Source organism: Mus pahari, chromosome 22 (assembly GCF_900095145.1).
Source record: "Mus pahari chromosome 22, PAHARI_EIJ_v1.1, whole genome shotgun sequence".
In the NCBI taxonomy this organism is placed as follows: Eukaryota; Metazoa; Chordata; class Mammalia; order Rodentia; family Muridae; genus Mus; species Mus pahari.
In genome coordinates, this window is record NC_034611.1 from 16,262,962 (window position 1) to 16,277,590 (window position 14,629).

The 14,629-nt window shown below is 39.4% G+C and overlaps 1 protein-coding gene across 5 annotated transcripts in view; it reads right to left on the minus strand.

Annotated features, from left to right (window-relative positions):
• The window catches only part of Tox (thymocyte selection associated high mobility group box), a 302,005-nt gene that overhangs the window by 54,281 nt on the left and 233,095 nt on the right, over positions 1–14,629 (minus strand). The window lies entirely within an intron of this gene.

Consider the following 14,629-nt stretch of genomic DNA (forward strand, 5'->3'; position numbering starts at 1 on the left):
CCCCCCCCGTAGCTCTTCATTTAAGGTTGGGATTTTGTGAGTTTCCTCCAATTTTTTTGGGCACGTCAACCGCTGTGACTATCATTCATGTCTTGCTTAGGCAATCACACTGAGATTTCGGGACTGCATTTCCATGCGATGTGGACAAGACACTCTCTCCCTGCACGTGGCCTGGTTCCGTTAATGCTTTATCGAATAACCAGAATTATCTCCTAACCATCTTCCTCAGGATGCCTATGGATAGGTATGTACCAATTGATCAATTGACCATGGCAGTGACTTGACTGTGCAGACAGATTTGAAAGTAAGGCTCTAAACTGCCACGTCTCAATATTAATCCACTATGCTATCAGGTGACTGCTTTTCAGCCGTAACGACACTCCCTCTTGTAATTCAAGCAATGAATTTTTGTCTCTGTAGGATTAAAATGAAACACGCTGGGAGATGAAGCACTTAACGTTATCTGGAGGTCAAATGCATTGTGTGAGAGCAGTATGGTGGATTTCACTGAACATTTCTCTAGCAGGTCAAGCCTAACACATTAGGGACTGGTCCTGGGATGTATTGGTGTGGCTTGTTTAGTTCCCTGTGAGAAGGCTTGTTTTAAAAGTGCTCAAGATGAGAGAGAACAAGAGTGGAGAATATGGACAAAGATGCAGCAAAGGACTTGATAGTTAAAAATACACATGGAACTGAAAACTCTAATTAACGCTAGCTGCTGTTGCATAGCAAAAAAGATTCCACATAGACCGAGACGCTCAGATTTTCTTTTCAGGTCATAATAACATTTCAGTCGGGTAATTTCTAAGCTTTTTTTTTTTTTTTTTGTATAGCAGCAACATTATTTTCTACCAGTGTGTACACGCCATTTCACAACACTAACTAGTCCAGCTGAGTGTAGACCTAGGCTGTGCAGGTCTGCAGCCCTTGTTCTTGCTTCCCGACAGGTCTTGCGTTGGACCATTTCACCCTCTGGTTGTTCCCCAGCTCCCTGGCAGGCTCCATTGTTCAGCTGCACCTTGTGCTCTTGGTGAAGCTTAGGTTGGTTCCACAAGTTTTCCAACTTCCGGGTCTGAACCAGCGTCTGTTTTTCAAGACCACAAACTGTATTGCTCTCCATGCCTTTAAAGGCAAATCTCCTAATTCACGAAGTCACCCTGTCCCGAAGCAGTCACGGGAGAGACAGCTCTCCCAGATAGCCTGCCGTTTTCAGAGGGTACGGAGAAAATCAGAACTGACTTTTAAAAGAAGAGGAAACATAAACTATCTTTTGAAGGGCTTACTCCCAAGTGTATTGAACTCCTAGGCCTCGTAGCATTTCCCACAGCTTTAATTATGGGTATGGAAAGGTGGCCGCCTGTGAATGGGCACTGCCCTATGTACGGGCCAACCTCTTCTAACCCGGCCTCATGTAAATCGCTCGGATGCGAATTCAGCCTTGGTGATGCAGGGAGCATGTTCCATAGGTCTGTGAATTAAGAGTACTTGCCAGGTGAGTCAGACTTTAACTAAATCATCTTTGTAACGATGCGGAACAACTTGATCCCTTGATTTCTTCTTCCCATGTACCTCTGGTTCCAAAGCATACGCCACGTGTGACGTGTTTTGAGGCCATTTTATCTCATCTGTGCAGAAATCTGGTAGTTTTAGCCTGGTGCTTCAGGATTATCAGGTCTAAATTGATTTTTCACACAGATTCGTGGCATTGAAGTGTCCCTTACAGAGGGATAATCTCCCTTCCAAAGCACCCATTTCTTTTACTGTTTAGCAAAATATCCGATTTTTCTTATGCTAACTTGTGCTATTCTAGGTCTGTATTCTTGCCGCTGCCTTAAAGAGGAAGTAGCCTTCGACTGCGGTGGAGCCAAGGATCTTGTGGGTAAGGACTCGCCATGCCACCAGTTGTGGCAGGCTAGGCAGACGTTTTTGACACTGCACCAGGAAAGCATGAGAAGAGGCCAGCATCAACTCTTCGGGAGCCACGTGCTCATATAGAGTGAAACCCTAGCATCACTGTGACATTCCTGACTAGGAGAAGTACACAAATGTTGTGTTACTTTCATGGGAACCACTTAAGTTTTAATTACTATTGTTTAGTATGAGGGAGGGGAGAATTAAGGTAGATGACATCTAATTATAAAACATAATAATTAGAGACCTCATAAAGGCCTTCATTACCAGTCTCCTCCTGCAGTGCACTGGTTGGTTGGTGATCCTTGATGTCAGATACAAAATTTAAACCAGCCAGAGAGTTTTCTGTTTTCCCTCATATTTTACATTTATAGTCAACAAGTGTGTAAAGTCACGGTTATTAGTGATGATTATTTTTTTCTGTGTTCTTTTCTTGTTCCTGCTGGTAAAATTATTGGATGGTGGTTGGAGCTGGAGGAAATGGCAGGGCTATTTGGCAGGGCTCTGAGGTGGCTGGAAGAACAATGAGTAGAGGGGTTTCAGTCTCTGGGTCTCTGATTAATGTGGTCATTAACGACACCATCCCTGCTGATTTGTCACCCCGAGGCTATCTTTTATATGCTGCTAAAGGTAATTTTAATTGATACAACCTAATGGGTTATAGACTAAAGCATCTATGTTCTTCACCACTGTGAAGAATCCAGCACACAGTAGGCATTCATCATATTTTTGTGAACTGGAATGTAGAGGTGTTCTGGTCAGGTACATTCGGCATAGACTGGGCTGGCTCCATACAGAGCACTGCACATCTTAATCACTTGGGGACTTTATTTGCTAAGCCCCAGCACTCAAATGCATTAGAAGTAATGTCTAATGTGTTTATTTCTCACTTTTAAAAAATATCAGTAAACTTTATGCTATCTTATGTAAAAGTACTATATGTCATTGGTATCTTCACTACCCATCTATTTCCTCATTTGGGAATTACATTTGATCTGAGAACGGGCTGGATCTCTTTTTTATGCAAACTGGATTGTATTATTTCTTTGAATTTTACTAGTTGCTATTGTACAATAGTATTTTCATACTTATGGTAGTAAAAATGCCAATTAAAACAAAGGAGGAAGATTATGATGATGAAGGGGAATTTCATATGCATCACTTCAAAGCCTTTTTCCAATTAATGAAAACCCAAAGTTCCATCAGAATTGGTTATGAGAGCAGGGTAGACACTGCCCATTCATTCGGCCTAGGCCCTGCTCTGGGATGGACCTTCTGACTTGCATGGCACATCTCTTCTACAACCGAAGAGTTCCGGGTTGAAGATAGTGGGACACACTAGGGACAACATTTGCCACACCTTTCAGCATGTGTGAGACCTTTGATTTTCTTTGGAAATGGAAAGAAAAACACAGGCCCATGTTGTCTACTTAGGACTGCAATTGTCAAACATTATTTTGGTGTGACTGGGACACCTCTGCCTCCAGAAAGTACTTGTGATAGTGTTAGCTGCACAGTGACAAATGAGGTTAAAATTGCACTCTAGAATACTACAGAACATTGGAGATTTGCTGTTGGTGTTCAAAACTCTGTGTGCATACCACAATTCTCGTGTCTGCTGTTTTCTTTGAACGTCAGCATCCTTCCCGGTCCATTGTGGGAGCCTGGAAAGCTATCGTTATCCCTGCCTCTAGCAGACAATCTATATTGGAACAGTTGTACACATAAAACTCTAACGACAGCCCGTCTCTCCCTGCTCAGATCCAGCTGTTTAAGTGAGCAGCAGTTGGTGAACAGAGCTCCGGAGCAGGGCTAGCCCCAAGGCCCTCTCTGCTAATATGGTTTGCCAGCTGCTGCATTCTGTGGTCTATGCAGGCAACTCCTGGATTTGTGCCAGATCCAACGGGAGCAGGGGAACACGAAGAATCTCCGAAGCTCTCATGCTCACCCCTGTCTGTCAACATTTGACACCTTTTGCTGTGGAGTGCTTTCCCCATGGACATGAAGAGACCCTACTAGAGTTGGCTGTGACAAGTGCTTGCTCTCATCCCCTTTTATGAGTGTACGTCATCAAACACAAACCGTTCTCAGCATCTAAGGAAAGCTTCAGAGTCTTGTTCTGAGTTGTCCATTCAGTCCTGCATGAGTAATTAGGGCTGGAAGGCCAAGCAGTTTTCCTTTTTTTCTTAGGAATGATACACTATAAGAGTCTATGATAAGAATGTAAATAATAGTATTATTTAAATCTACAATTTGATTGTATATTTTGATGAGGATTCAATTAATATGTAAATGCATGTAACAGAACAAATGTGTGGGTGAATTTAATAATTAAATTTTTCTTATTGTTCTCATAAGTTCCTTTCTATGAGAGAGCTTAATTATTTGTTGTCTAAACAAGTTAAAAATTATCCTAATGTGATGTCCTTGCATGTTCTATTTATTATTTGGACATGCATACATTTATACAAATATTAACATTTTGCTATTAGGTATTTGATACTAAACACTGATATTGTAAAAGAAAAAACCTAAATACTACACAAGTTGTATTTTTAAAGAAGAAGAAAAAAATAAGTTTTAAAGGAAGGGCAGAACATTTAAATGAAAACATTTTCATCAATAAAAATTTAAAGTTTAAATTATCTTGATTTCAACTCTAAACTTCCAAAACCAAGTTTACTTTTGAATTTAGTGTTTTGGATTCTTGCTTTTCTTTCAAAAGACAGTAGGAACTCTACTAGGTTTCAAAGCTCTTTCCAGTACCCTAATGTGAGATATTTGTAGTTAATGTTTGCAACTGACATGTCTTCTCAGGCTTAGATTTTGCATGCCTGATGCTTAGCTTATGCAGCCATTTTGAAGGTTACCGAGCCTTTAGGAAGCAGGGCCCAATTGCTGAGGTATCTCGGTGAGGACGAGCCTTCGATAGCTTTGCAATGCACATGTCCAGTTCCTGTCTGTTCTTGCTGTATCCCACCTGCCGCCATACGACTAAGTCTCCAACGCATGCCCAGGCACTGTGACCTGTTCCATGCTTTCCTGCCAGGACATGCTCTACTTTCGGAAACTGTGAGCCAAATGAACCTTTCCTCCTAGAGCTGTTGTGACAGCTGTCTTGTCACACAGAAAAGTAATTAACCCTCACAGCCTTTCTACTTTTATTTGACTTCTCCTCCTCTTCCTCTTCCTCCTCTTCCCCCTCCTCCTCTTCCTCCTCTGCAGGTAAATTGTTCGCTCTCATGGAGACACTACTCATCAAATCGGCCTGCCCCTGTTTTAGGTGAACTACTGTAGTTCTTAATTACTTAACCTTCATTTCCACCTTTGGAAAAGGGAGGGATTTTCACATTCTCACTATGCCTACTGTGTGGCTGGCATTGGTCTTGATTCCTGGCGAACTGAAGGTGACCAACTTGTCTGAAACCTTTGCTGCATCCAGCTCAATTTGCAGTCTGGGAAACACAAAGCAACATATAAGTGTCATTGGTGCCATGGTGAGGAGTCTCGAGAAGGAACAAGGAGAGAAGAACACGGTATTTGCCTTTAGGTAACTCACTGTGAGGATTCACTAAGATAGAAGAGTGTTTTCTCAAGGCTGAACTTAGTTTCAGGCTTGTGGTTTGTGCCGCCGTCTTTTGTTTCACTCTTTGCCAAGTTCTAGTTCATGCAGAACTGTTGATACAGACTGCCACGAGTCGACGCAGCCAAGGGCTGAATCTGTGGGGACTGTCCCTAGAACAGGTTGAGCAGCTTATGGCCACAGAGCACAGGGTGCCACTGTGAGATAGTAAATAGAGTGTATAACTTGGTTTAATGGCCCCAGGAGAAGGCTAGATGGGTACCTGCCTGACAGAAAGGTTAACAAATGTGTAATGCATGTAAAGGCATCTTGACTCACATTCCATCCTTCTCATTCACAAATCTTGACCATACAAGCTTTCCTGTGCAACATCACTATGGACGGGTAGTTAGCGTGTATGCCTTTTTACCGTCTAGTTATCAACTGTTTTCGACTTGGGTTGAGAAAAACCAATTTCTGAATGTTTCATGTGAATAATAGTTGTCTCCCAATGTGATTTTTAAACTATTGACAATATTGTCAGGCTTGATGAAGCTTCAGTAGGCTTTAGGGCTCTTCTGTTTAGCACAAATAAGGGAAATATGAAAATTACATGTTGATGTCAACATAAGTTCAATTCATTGCAGGACATAATGACTTGTGGGTGAATTGCTCTATCTTGTTTAAAGAATTTTGTGGACCACGTGATCTACCCTGTTTCCCAAGACTTGCAAATTACCAGTTTCTACAAGGTTGTGTCACTCTGAATCTTTAAGAATCTATAGATAAGAATCTATAGATCTGCTGTTGGTACTCCTGTGACTAGTCATGAAGGTGTTCCTTTGTCTCCCCATTGCCTTTTGCATGTGTATTACAAAGTGTGGATAGTGCTTTGCTCTAAAAAAAATGTTGTCACACTATCAAGTGTATCCCACAACGCTTATGTCTGTTCACATCTCCTTAATTTTAATGTGCACAGAGACAGGAGAGAATAATGGTATCTTTTTTTTTTTTTTTTTTTTTTTTTTTTTCAGGATACTTTCGAGGACTGTGAGCACTGCAACATGAAGACCAATCTGGAAGTGCCAGTGATGAGGAATTGAGGAATCTTCTGAGACTCTGCTCTGAGAGTGGTGGCTTATGGCTCAGAACTGCCTCTGCCTGTTCATGGCAGCCTGCATCAGCCAAAACAGCACTCCGCACTATATTTAGATCCTATTAACTTGTGTTCTCATCTTTTCCACTGGGAAGTTGATGGGATGCTGGTAGAAATGGAGATATGAGTGGCATGTTGACCTCTTCACAGCGGTTCAGAACGGGGACACTGGAGTTCATCTGGAGGCTCTTAAATCACTGGAAGCACACAGCACCCAGCTCAAAATCACATCCCAGGAAGCAGAATTAACTCTCTGCTTGCATAAAAGATCTTCTTGGACAGGATTTTTTTTTTTTTTATGTTTCCAGCTTATTAAAATTTTGAAGAAAAGTGCTGCTTTAAATTAGCCTTTTATTATGGAACCCATCCAATAATCCTTCTAATAATATATTATAAAACATTAAAATAGCATGAAACCCAGATAGGAAAAGACTAGAAATCCTGTCCTGTTGAGCATAGTATTAATAACTTGGGAAAAAAAATCAGTCCAAGAAAATTATAATTCGTTTGGTTCTTTTAAAGTGACTGACTCTGTAAGTGACCTTAAGCTCCTTTAAAACAATTATGATTCAAATATTTGTCTGGCAAAATTGTATAGCCTGTTAGATAATTGCATGGATGTAGTTATGTACGGTCTCTCTATTTCTTGGTATACCTGATTTAGTCAATCTCAACACACTTCATTCATTTATGCTATTACACACGTTGAGTCATATAAAGTCAAGGTCTCAAAACTAATCATAAAAAATACTGACTGCTATTCATGCTAACATAATAACCCTTTCTTTAAAACAACTGCCAATAAATTTTATTATAAGAAGTTATTAAAAGGGTTAAAAACCTATTAAATGTCAAAGAATTTGCTTGACTCAAACTTCTAATAAAGAAAAAGAATAGGCTTTCTTTCTAAATTATTTAAATCTTTACTGACTGTGCAGTGAACCATGAAATTAGAAAAGTGTTATTAGAAATGTTCACTGGTTTTTATAAAAGTTGGAGCACAGAATGTATCAAGCTGTAGTCTTTAACAAGACTAGTTAGAGGAGCAAGTTCCTAATCCTAAATATACGGCTTCTTCTGAGAGAAAGGTCATAATTAAAACCATGCTGGAAAATGGCGATAATAAAATTATGACTACAGAAGCTCACAATGCTCATTTTGAATATGGGAGATACATGCTTTAATTTTAATTTGGACAAATATCCTCTATTTTTAATTCTTCCATGTCCAGTAAAGAGCCTCTCAATCAATGATTAGGATTTAATAGTGGCTAATTTTAAACTAGTGTTAGCTTGAATTAACCATCATTATAGGTTTATCACTTACCAAACGCACACCTAAATCAGAGACTTATGATCTAAAGAGTTAAAATCATAATGATATTAATCTTGCATGTCAGGTTAAAAAATAAAATGGGTAGACGTTATTCTATCTCTTTTTTCTCTTCTTTTCTTTCTTCTTTCTTTCCTTCCTTCTTCCCTCCCTCCCTCCCTTCCTCCCTCCCTCCCTTCNTNCNTNCNTNCNTNCNTTCTTTCTTTCTTTCTTTCTTTCTTTCTTTCTTTCTTTCTTTCTTTCTTTCTTTCTTTCTTTCTTTCTTTCTTTCTTTCTTTCTTTTTCTTTCTTTCTTTCCTTCCTTCCTTCCTTCCTTCCTTCCTTCCTTCCTTCCTTCCTTCCTTCCTTTTATTTTTATTGGGACAGGTTTTACTATGTAGCCATAGCTAGCATATAACTTGATACATAGATTAGCCTGGCCTCTAAGTCACAGAAATTCACCTGTCTCTGCTTCTAGAGTGCTGGGATTAAATGTGTGCACCATGATGTATGGCCCTGATAGCAATTATTAGTATAACAAACATAGATTTTCATGATCCCTAGCAAACAGTGTTTAGCACATATGATTGAAATTGGTGTGGACCCAAAAACCAAATTCCTATCCACTATCAGTCTCCTCATTGGCTCAATCCTGGCCTTAAGTAGTTGTGGTTCTCAGGTCATGTATAAATAGTGGAGAATACCCACAGATCCTCATTACACACCAATCAGAGTGTTTAACGTTCAGGGGCACCACACTATTGAACCCTGTAACAACCGGAGAGACTACCCCTATCATCTGTGATAGAGTGCCATGAAAATCCAAAGATGCAAAGAGGTGGTTCTGAAGCCCTGAAGTCGGTGAGGTTAATCACAACCATCGCAACCTGTCTGATCTCCAAGCTTGACCATAACCATGAAACCTAAACTAGTCACCTAGTGTATGAGCTCATATTGACGACATGTTCTTGTAACAAGAGGTGTTCAGAGGATTTGCCAATGAAGATACAGCTGGAACACAGAGCTACTGAATTGAAGGCACTGATTGCTTGTATAGGAAATTTGACGTAGGATTCTTTTGTCTAAACACTCTGCCTGGTACTGAAGGGGACCCTGGAAAAATAAAGGTAGATAAGAAGTATCCAGTGTTCAAGGCTCTCCCAGGCAGTCACACATATACATCTGAGGGGTTTACTGTTCTGATCAAAAGTACAATAGAATTGCAGAGACCACTATTCCAACAGGGAAACTGCACTGAAATAAGACCCCATCCTCTAGAATGAAGAACTCTGTTTAATGAGGGAGGACATGTAAGAATCCAAGGGATAGAATTTCACCTATACATGTGATGATTGCACTTCCAGAACATCAGTGCTTGTTGATAAAAATGTGGGATGTGTTGTAGAAGTGAAGGAAGAGTTCCAGTTTGAAAAGTTTGACATACGAGGAAACCAGTTTTAAAACATGTGCCTCAGAGCTGTCTGGTAGGGAATTGCACATAATAGTCAAGGGTCACACCTCTGAAGTCTTTAGATACCTCCTTCACCTGGTAATAGTTTATGCTAATTTACCAGAAAGATCTTTACGAGTTCTTAAATTGAGGCTCAATGATCAAAAATAACGTGTTTTTTTTTTTTTTCCTGAATCCTAAACAACAAATCAACATCAATAAATAACTGCCATCCCAAAACAGTTGTGGGCAAAGCAATTTCAATTTCGTGTACCCTGGATCTATTCAAGACACATACAAATTATGTTTTTATAGATCACCTGACTCAAACATTTCAATAAAAATATTGTTATTTCTATTTTTATTTTTAAATTTATTTTTATGTATATGGATGTTTTGCCTGAATACATGTCCTTGCATCACATGCCTGCCTAGTGCTCAAGGAGGCCAAAAGGAGGCATCAGATTCCTCTGGACTGGAGGGTTAGAGAACTGCAAGTGGCCATGTGGGTGCTGAGAACTGAGCCCAGGCCTTTGGGAAGAAGGCCAGTGCTGCTAACCATGGATCCATCTCTCCAGCTCCCACGCCTTTTCAGCTTTGTTTCCGTTGTGACTCAGGCCACCCTGTAGCTAGTTGGCAGAGTATATTATCAAAGTAAAATTCAAGCGAGGCACTATGCAAAAGAAAAGCAGGGTGCTCCAACCTTGATGTGGCTTCCTCTGTCTCCTAGAGTCATTGAGAGAAGCTATCGGGCCCTCTGGGACACATGAGAAAGTTTGAACCAAATCTCTCATCCGGAATGGGCACTGAGTGTATTGCTTGCTTAGAGCAAGTTTACTTTTTCCTTAATGGTAAAGAATAAATAAATGCTTCCTGGGCTTACGGAAGAAGAAGTTAATGTTTGCAAAATACAGATTTCCAGTCTCCTCATGTGTTGGGGCTTGGTTGACAACTGAAGGAAATTTTGCAAAGCGATTGGATCTGGCGGGCTGACACCTATGAGTCACTCCCTTGGATTCATGGTATTATGGCATTATTGGGAGCTGGGTTAGAGAAGAAGGTGTGGCTAGTTGGAGGAAGTATGACAGTGGGACCCCCCTTTATGATGATACCTTCCTTGGTTTCTTCCCATAATAATCCTGTAACCCTGATTTCCTGGCCACCACAATGTGAACTTCTTTGCCACATCCCCGCCTTCCCACAACCATGGTGATGGACTGAAGCTTTAAACTTCTTTTCTCAGGTTTTGATCTCAGTGCCACCAAAGCAAGCAGCTCAGCTGGTAGCAAGGACTTTTATTGGAGTTGGCTTTCTGAACCTGCTATATTCAGTGTTTAGTGAGTGGAACTCCAGAAGCTGGGAAGCCTGAAAGAAATCACTGCCGAAGCATGGCTGTAAGCTTTCAGAACTGTATGACAATTACACCAGAGGAAGGGAAAATACACAGGGCTCAGGCGTGGTCCTTGACAAGGCAGAAGCTAACTTCCAATACAAATGCAGTTTCAAGTAAGTTACCTCTAAACGTCCATGCTGTGTCATCTGAATATTTTCTGAAATCATAACTTTAGTAAGGTACCCAAAATTTCCCAAGGAAAGGGGTATCTTATGAAATATAATTTGAGTTAAATTGAATGTCCCAGTTTCCTTTTGTTTTTTTGTTTTTGTTTTTAATCACCTAAAGTTGTTCTTGAATATCTCCTCCAGTTTTCTGATCTAGAAAATCACATGATTTCTGATAAAGTGACGGAGCTGTGTTATTTTCCTGGATCTTGGGTGAGTGTAAGACTAAACAGCCATCTCAGCCACCCTGCGGTTCCACGACTATGGCGTATGGAACAGACCAGATTAATTACATGAGGATACGTGGACACGTCCCTCCTAGTAAAGCTGTTCTGGGTTTAAAGGATTCTGCAGGAAGAAATGGAAGTGTGTGGGGTGATAAGAGAGGGGAAACAAGACAGCTATGGGGGGGGGCTTGTTTGTATGGAGTCTTAATGGATATTTTAAGAGAACCATTTTAATCAGAATCGCAATTTAATTGTCTTAATTTTTCTCCATTTTATTAATAGCAGTGACTTTGTTTTACCACCCCTCCCAAACTGTTATTATCTTTGATGAGGTTTAATGTCTATTTGAGTTCAAATCTGCATTGTGTACCAACAGAAGCACTTACGCAGGAAGGTCCTGAACAACTAAGGACTACTAGACTCAGTCATTCAGAGGACTGTAGGAAGGGTGCAGTCACCATGTGCTAGTGAAGTCCAGCAGGGGCAGAGGCTTGGCCATTGATTAAGATGGCAGTCTAGTGTCTGAATAATTGGTATAATTGGTAGGCTAATATGAGCAATAAGTTCAAAACCACGGGAATAAAGAAATCAGGAATATTTATTATGAAATCTTAATTGCAACAAATAAACAAACGGGACAGAGTGCTTTACTATGTGTACTTTTGGACTTTCAGGTCTTTTCATAAGCAGTGCCATGAGGCAATCTCTGTGTAGGTGAATTTTTCCTAAATGTTATCCTGGCTCCTGAAAAAGTCAATTTATAGAATGACCATTCAGAATAGAATAGAATTAGAGTCTTTAATAATCAAACATATATATCGATACTTAACAATTGACCGTAGTATATAGATTATATACTTGTCAATTTTGTTGTCCCTTTATTCTGTGGTAATAAAATAATTCAAATGCCAACATCAAGTTGAGTGGCTTTAAAAGAACGTTAGCTGTGTGTTACAGCAAAGCAAGGCATTTCTTGCAAGTTATGAAAAACACACTTTCCTTGTGGGTAAAATGGGGTTTAATGACATGGAAATAAGTTCATGATTCCTCTGTATTGTATTTATATTTTTTGATTCTAAAACATATTTATCATCTCTAGCTTAATTAGATGACCCCCTCATTGACAGCTCCAATAAATAGGAAAAGTATCAACTGATCAACTGAAGGAATGGGGAAACATTCCTATTTCAAATATATAATAAGTTTTGAACTTATTCTAAGTAACAAGAAAGAATATAGACCCAGCAGTTTTTAAAATTAAAGCCATCCAATCTTTTATATGCATCTACATTTACAAAAGCTAATAGAATTTCCAGTACCTATTTATTTTCTGATGGAAAATACATTTTCTTTTGGAAAAGACAAACTCAGACTTTTTGCAATAGTATATCATATCCCATTTCCTCTTTCATAGACCAGGGTATTCTAGTTGAAGACTATATCTGCCTATATCCTATAAAGAAACAGGGAGGGTTTTTTTTTTTTTTAAAGTTATACACCCAGCTTTTCTCTTTTTTATATTTTTTGGCTTCTTTTTATGGGTGATGCACGGGTCTCAGAACAGATGTGGGGGGACTAGTAGAGTGGAGTTAAGTGAGTAAGTCCCTCTCCTGTGGTCTCACTCAAGAACAGTCTTTTTTGAGAGATTTTCTCTGAGCAGTTCATCAAAAGATCATCCTTTCCAACCTGGCGTGTTTTGGGGGCATAAACACAATCTAAACTCATTTCAGACAGGGCTCCGTAACCTTTAAGATGTACATGAACTTTATAGGAATTCTATTAAACTATAAGTGATATGATTCAGAAACTCAAGAGAGAGAGAGCTGGAGTCTACATTGCCAATCGACTACATGGCAGAGTCCTGTGCCTACTGGATGAACTGAAATTACAGTAGTAAGCACAGACCAGTTCTTGACTCCCTTTATCAGCACTATAAAGTCCCTCCTCTGTGCCTGTTGCCAAATGTCAACCTCAACTTCAAAAAAGAACAGGTCTCAGAGAGGAGCTTTAGGTGATGGAATGGCAGCAGCATCAGTTCAGGGCTCATAAACACCTATGGGAGTTGACCACTGCTCAGGAATTTCTTGTTAGTCTAAATTACACAGAATTGTCAGCTGACAATGGAGCAGTGCAACTGGCTTTTTGGATGGGGTATCAATAAGGAAGTTATTTCTTTTTGGTCTTGAATTATTAATTGATTAGCAAAGAAAAGGGTTCTCTTTATCTGTCTTGACAGTACATTGATTAATGCCAGAAATTCTTGCTCTTAAAAATATTTCAAAGGCAGTTGAGAGTAGTGTCTTTTCAAAGGTATTAGAAACTTCTTTAGAATTTCTCAATGTGTGATAACTTCAGAAATAACTGATTAAAAATAAAAACATGACAGAATTTGCAGGATACAACCAAAGCAATGCTGAGAGAAATAGTTACTGGACGTACTAGAAAATAAGAATAATATAAAACCTGTCACCCAAGCTTTTGTCTCAGGAGGCTGGAGAAAGAAGAGCAATTGAACATGAACAAGTAGAAGAATTAAAGACTGGAGCAGGACCCTAGGAGCTGGCCCCAGAATGTGGTGGATGAGAGCCATCAAAGCAAAAGTAGGTGCCTTGAGAATCTGTAAAGTTGTCAATATATCAAGTAGGCGAAGTAACAAAAAGGTGAGAGGACAAACTGTGAATACGAGAAACAAAGAAGGGCTCTCACAACTCATTCACAAAAGGGGTAGTTAATGGGGAAAGTGAATGAACATGCTTAAAATTTAACATATATACAATATACAAAATTCACTGAAGTAAATCAAGACCAGCACACGCACTAAGAGAAACAGATACCATGAACTACCCAATTCCCACCAAAGCAAATGAATGGTCACTAATGATCTTCCATGAAAGAAATCACCTTTGCCACTGGTATCTACCCAAAATGTATGGAAGAAGTGGAACAGAGCTCTCAAAATCCCTCCCCAAGCTAGAAATGAGAAAACAACGTCATAATTTATTCTTTGAGAGCATAAAGAAGAAAAATTATACACAGGTGTCTCTCAAGAACATAAATGGAAACTCAATAAAATACTTACACATTTAATCCAACACTACACAAAAGACTTATACTCCATAATCAAGTGGAATGTTAGATGTATAAGAGTAACCATCATTCACATAGCTCTCTGTAAAATCTGATGTATCAGTAAGATAAAAAAATCATATGATCACATCTGTGTAAACAAAAAAGCACATGGTGAAGCCTAACAATTATTCATGATAAAAAATAAAAGGCCTTCAGTGGGAAGGAATTGTCTCATCTTGATTAAAAATATACTATTTTAAAAACAGTATTGATAGAAACTCTACAGTTAAAATTACACCAGTGATGGGAAACTTTATGTAAGACTAGAAACAAAACAAGGACATCATCTTACCCCAGTGAGCAGTGCATTGAATATCTGGCCT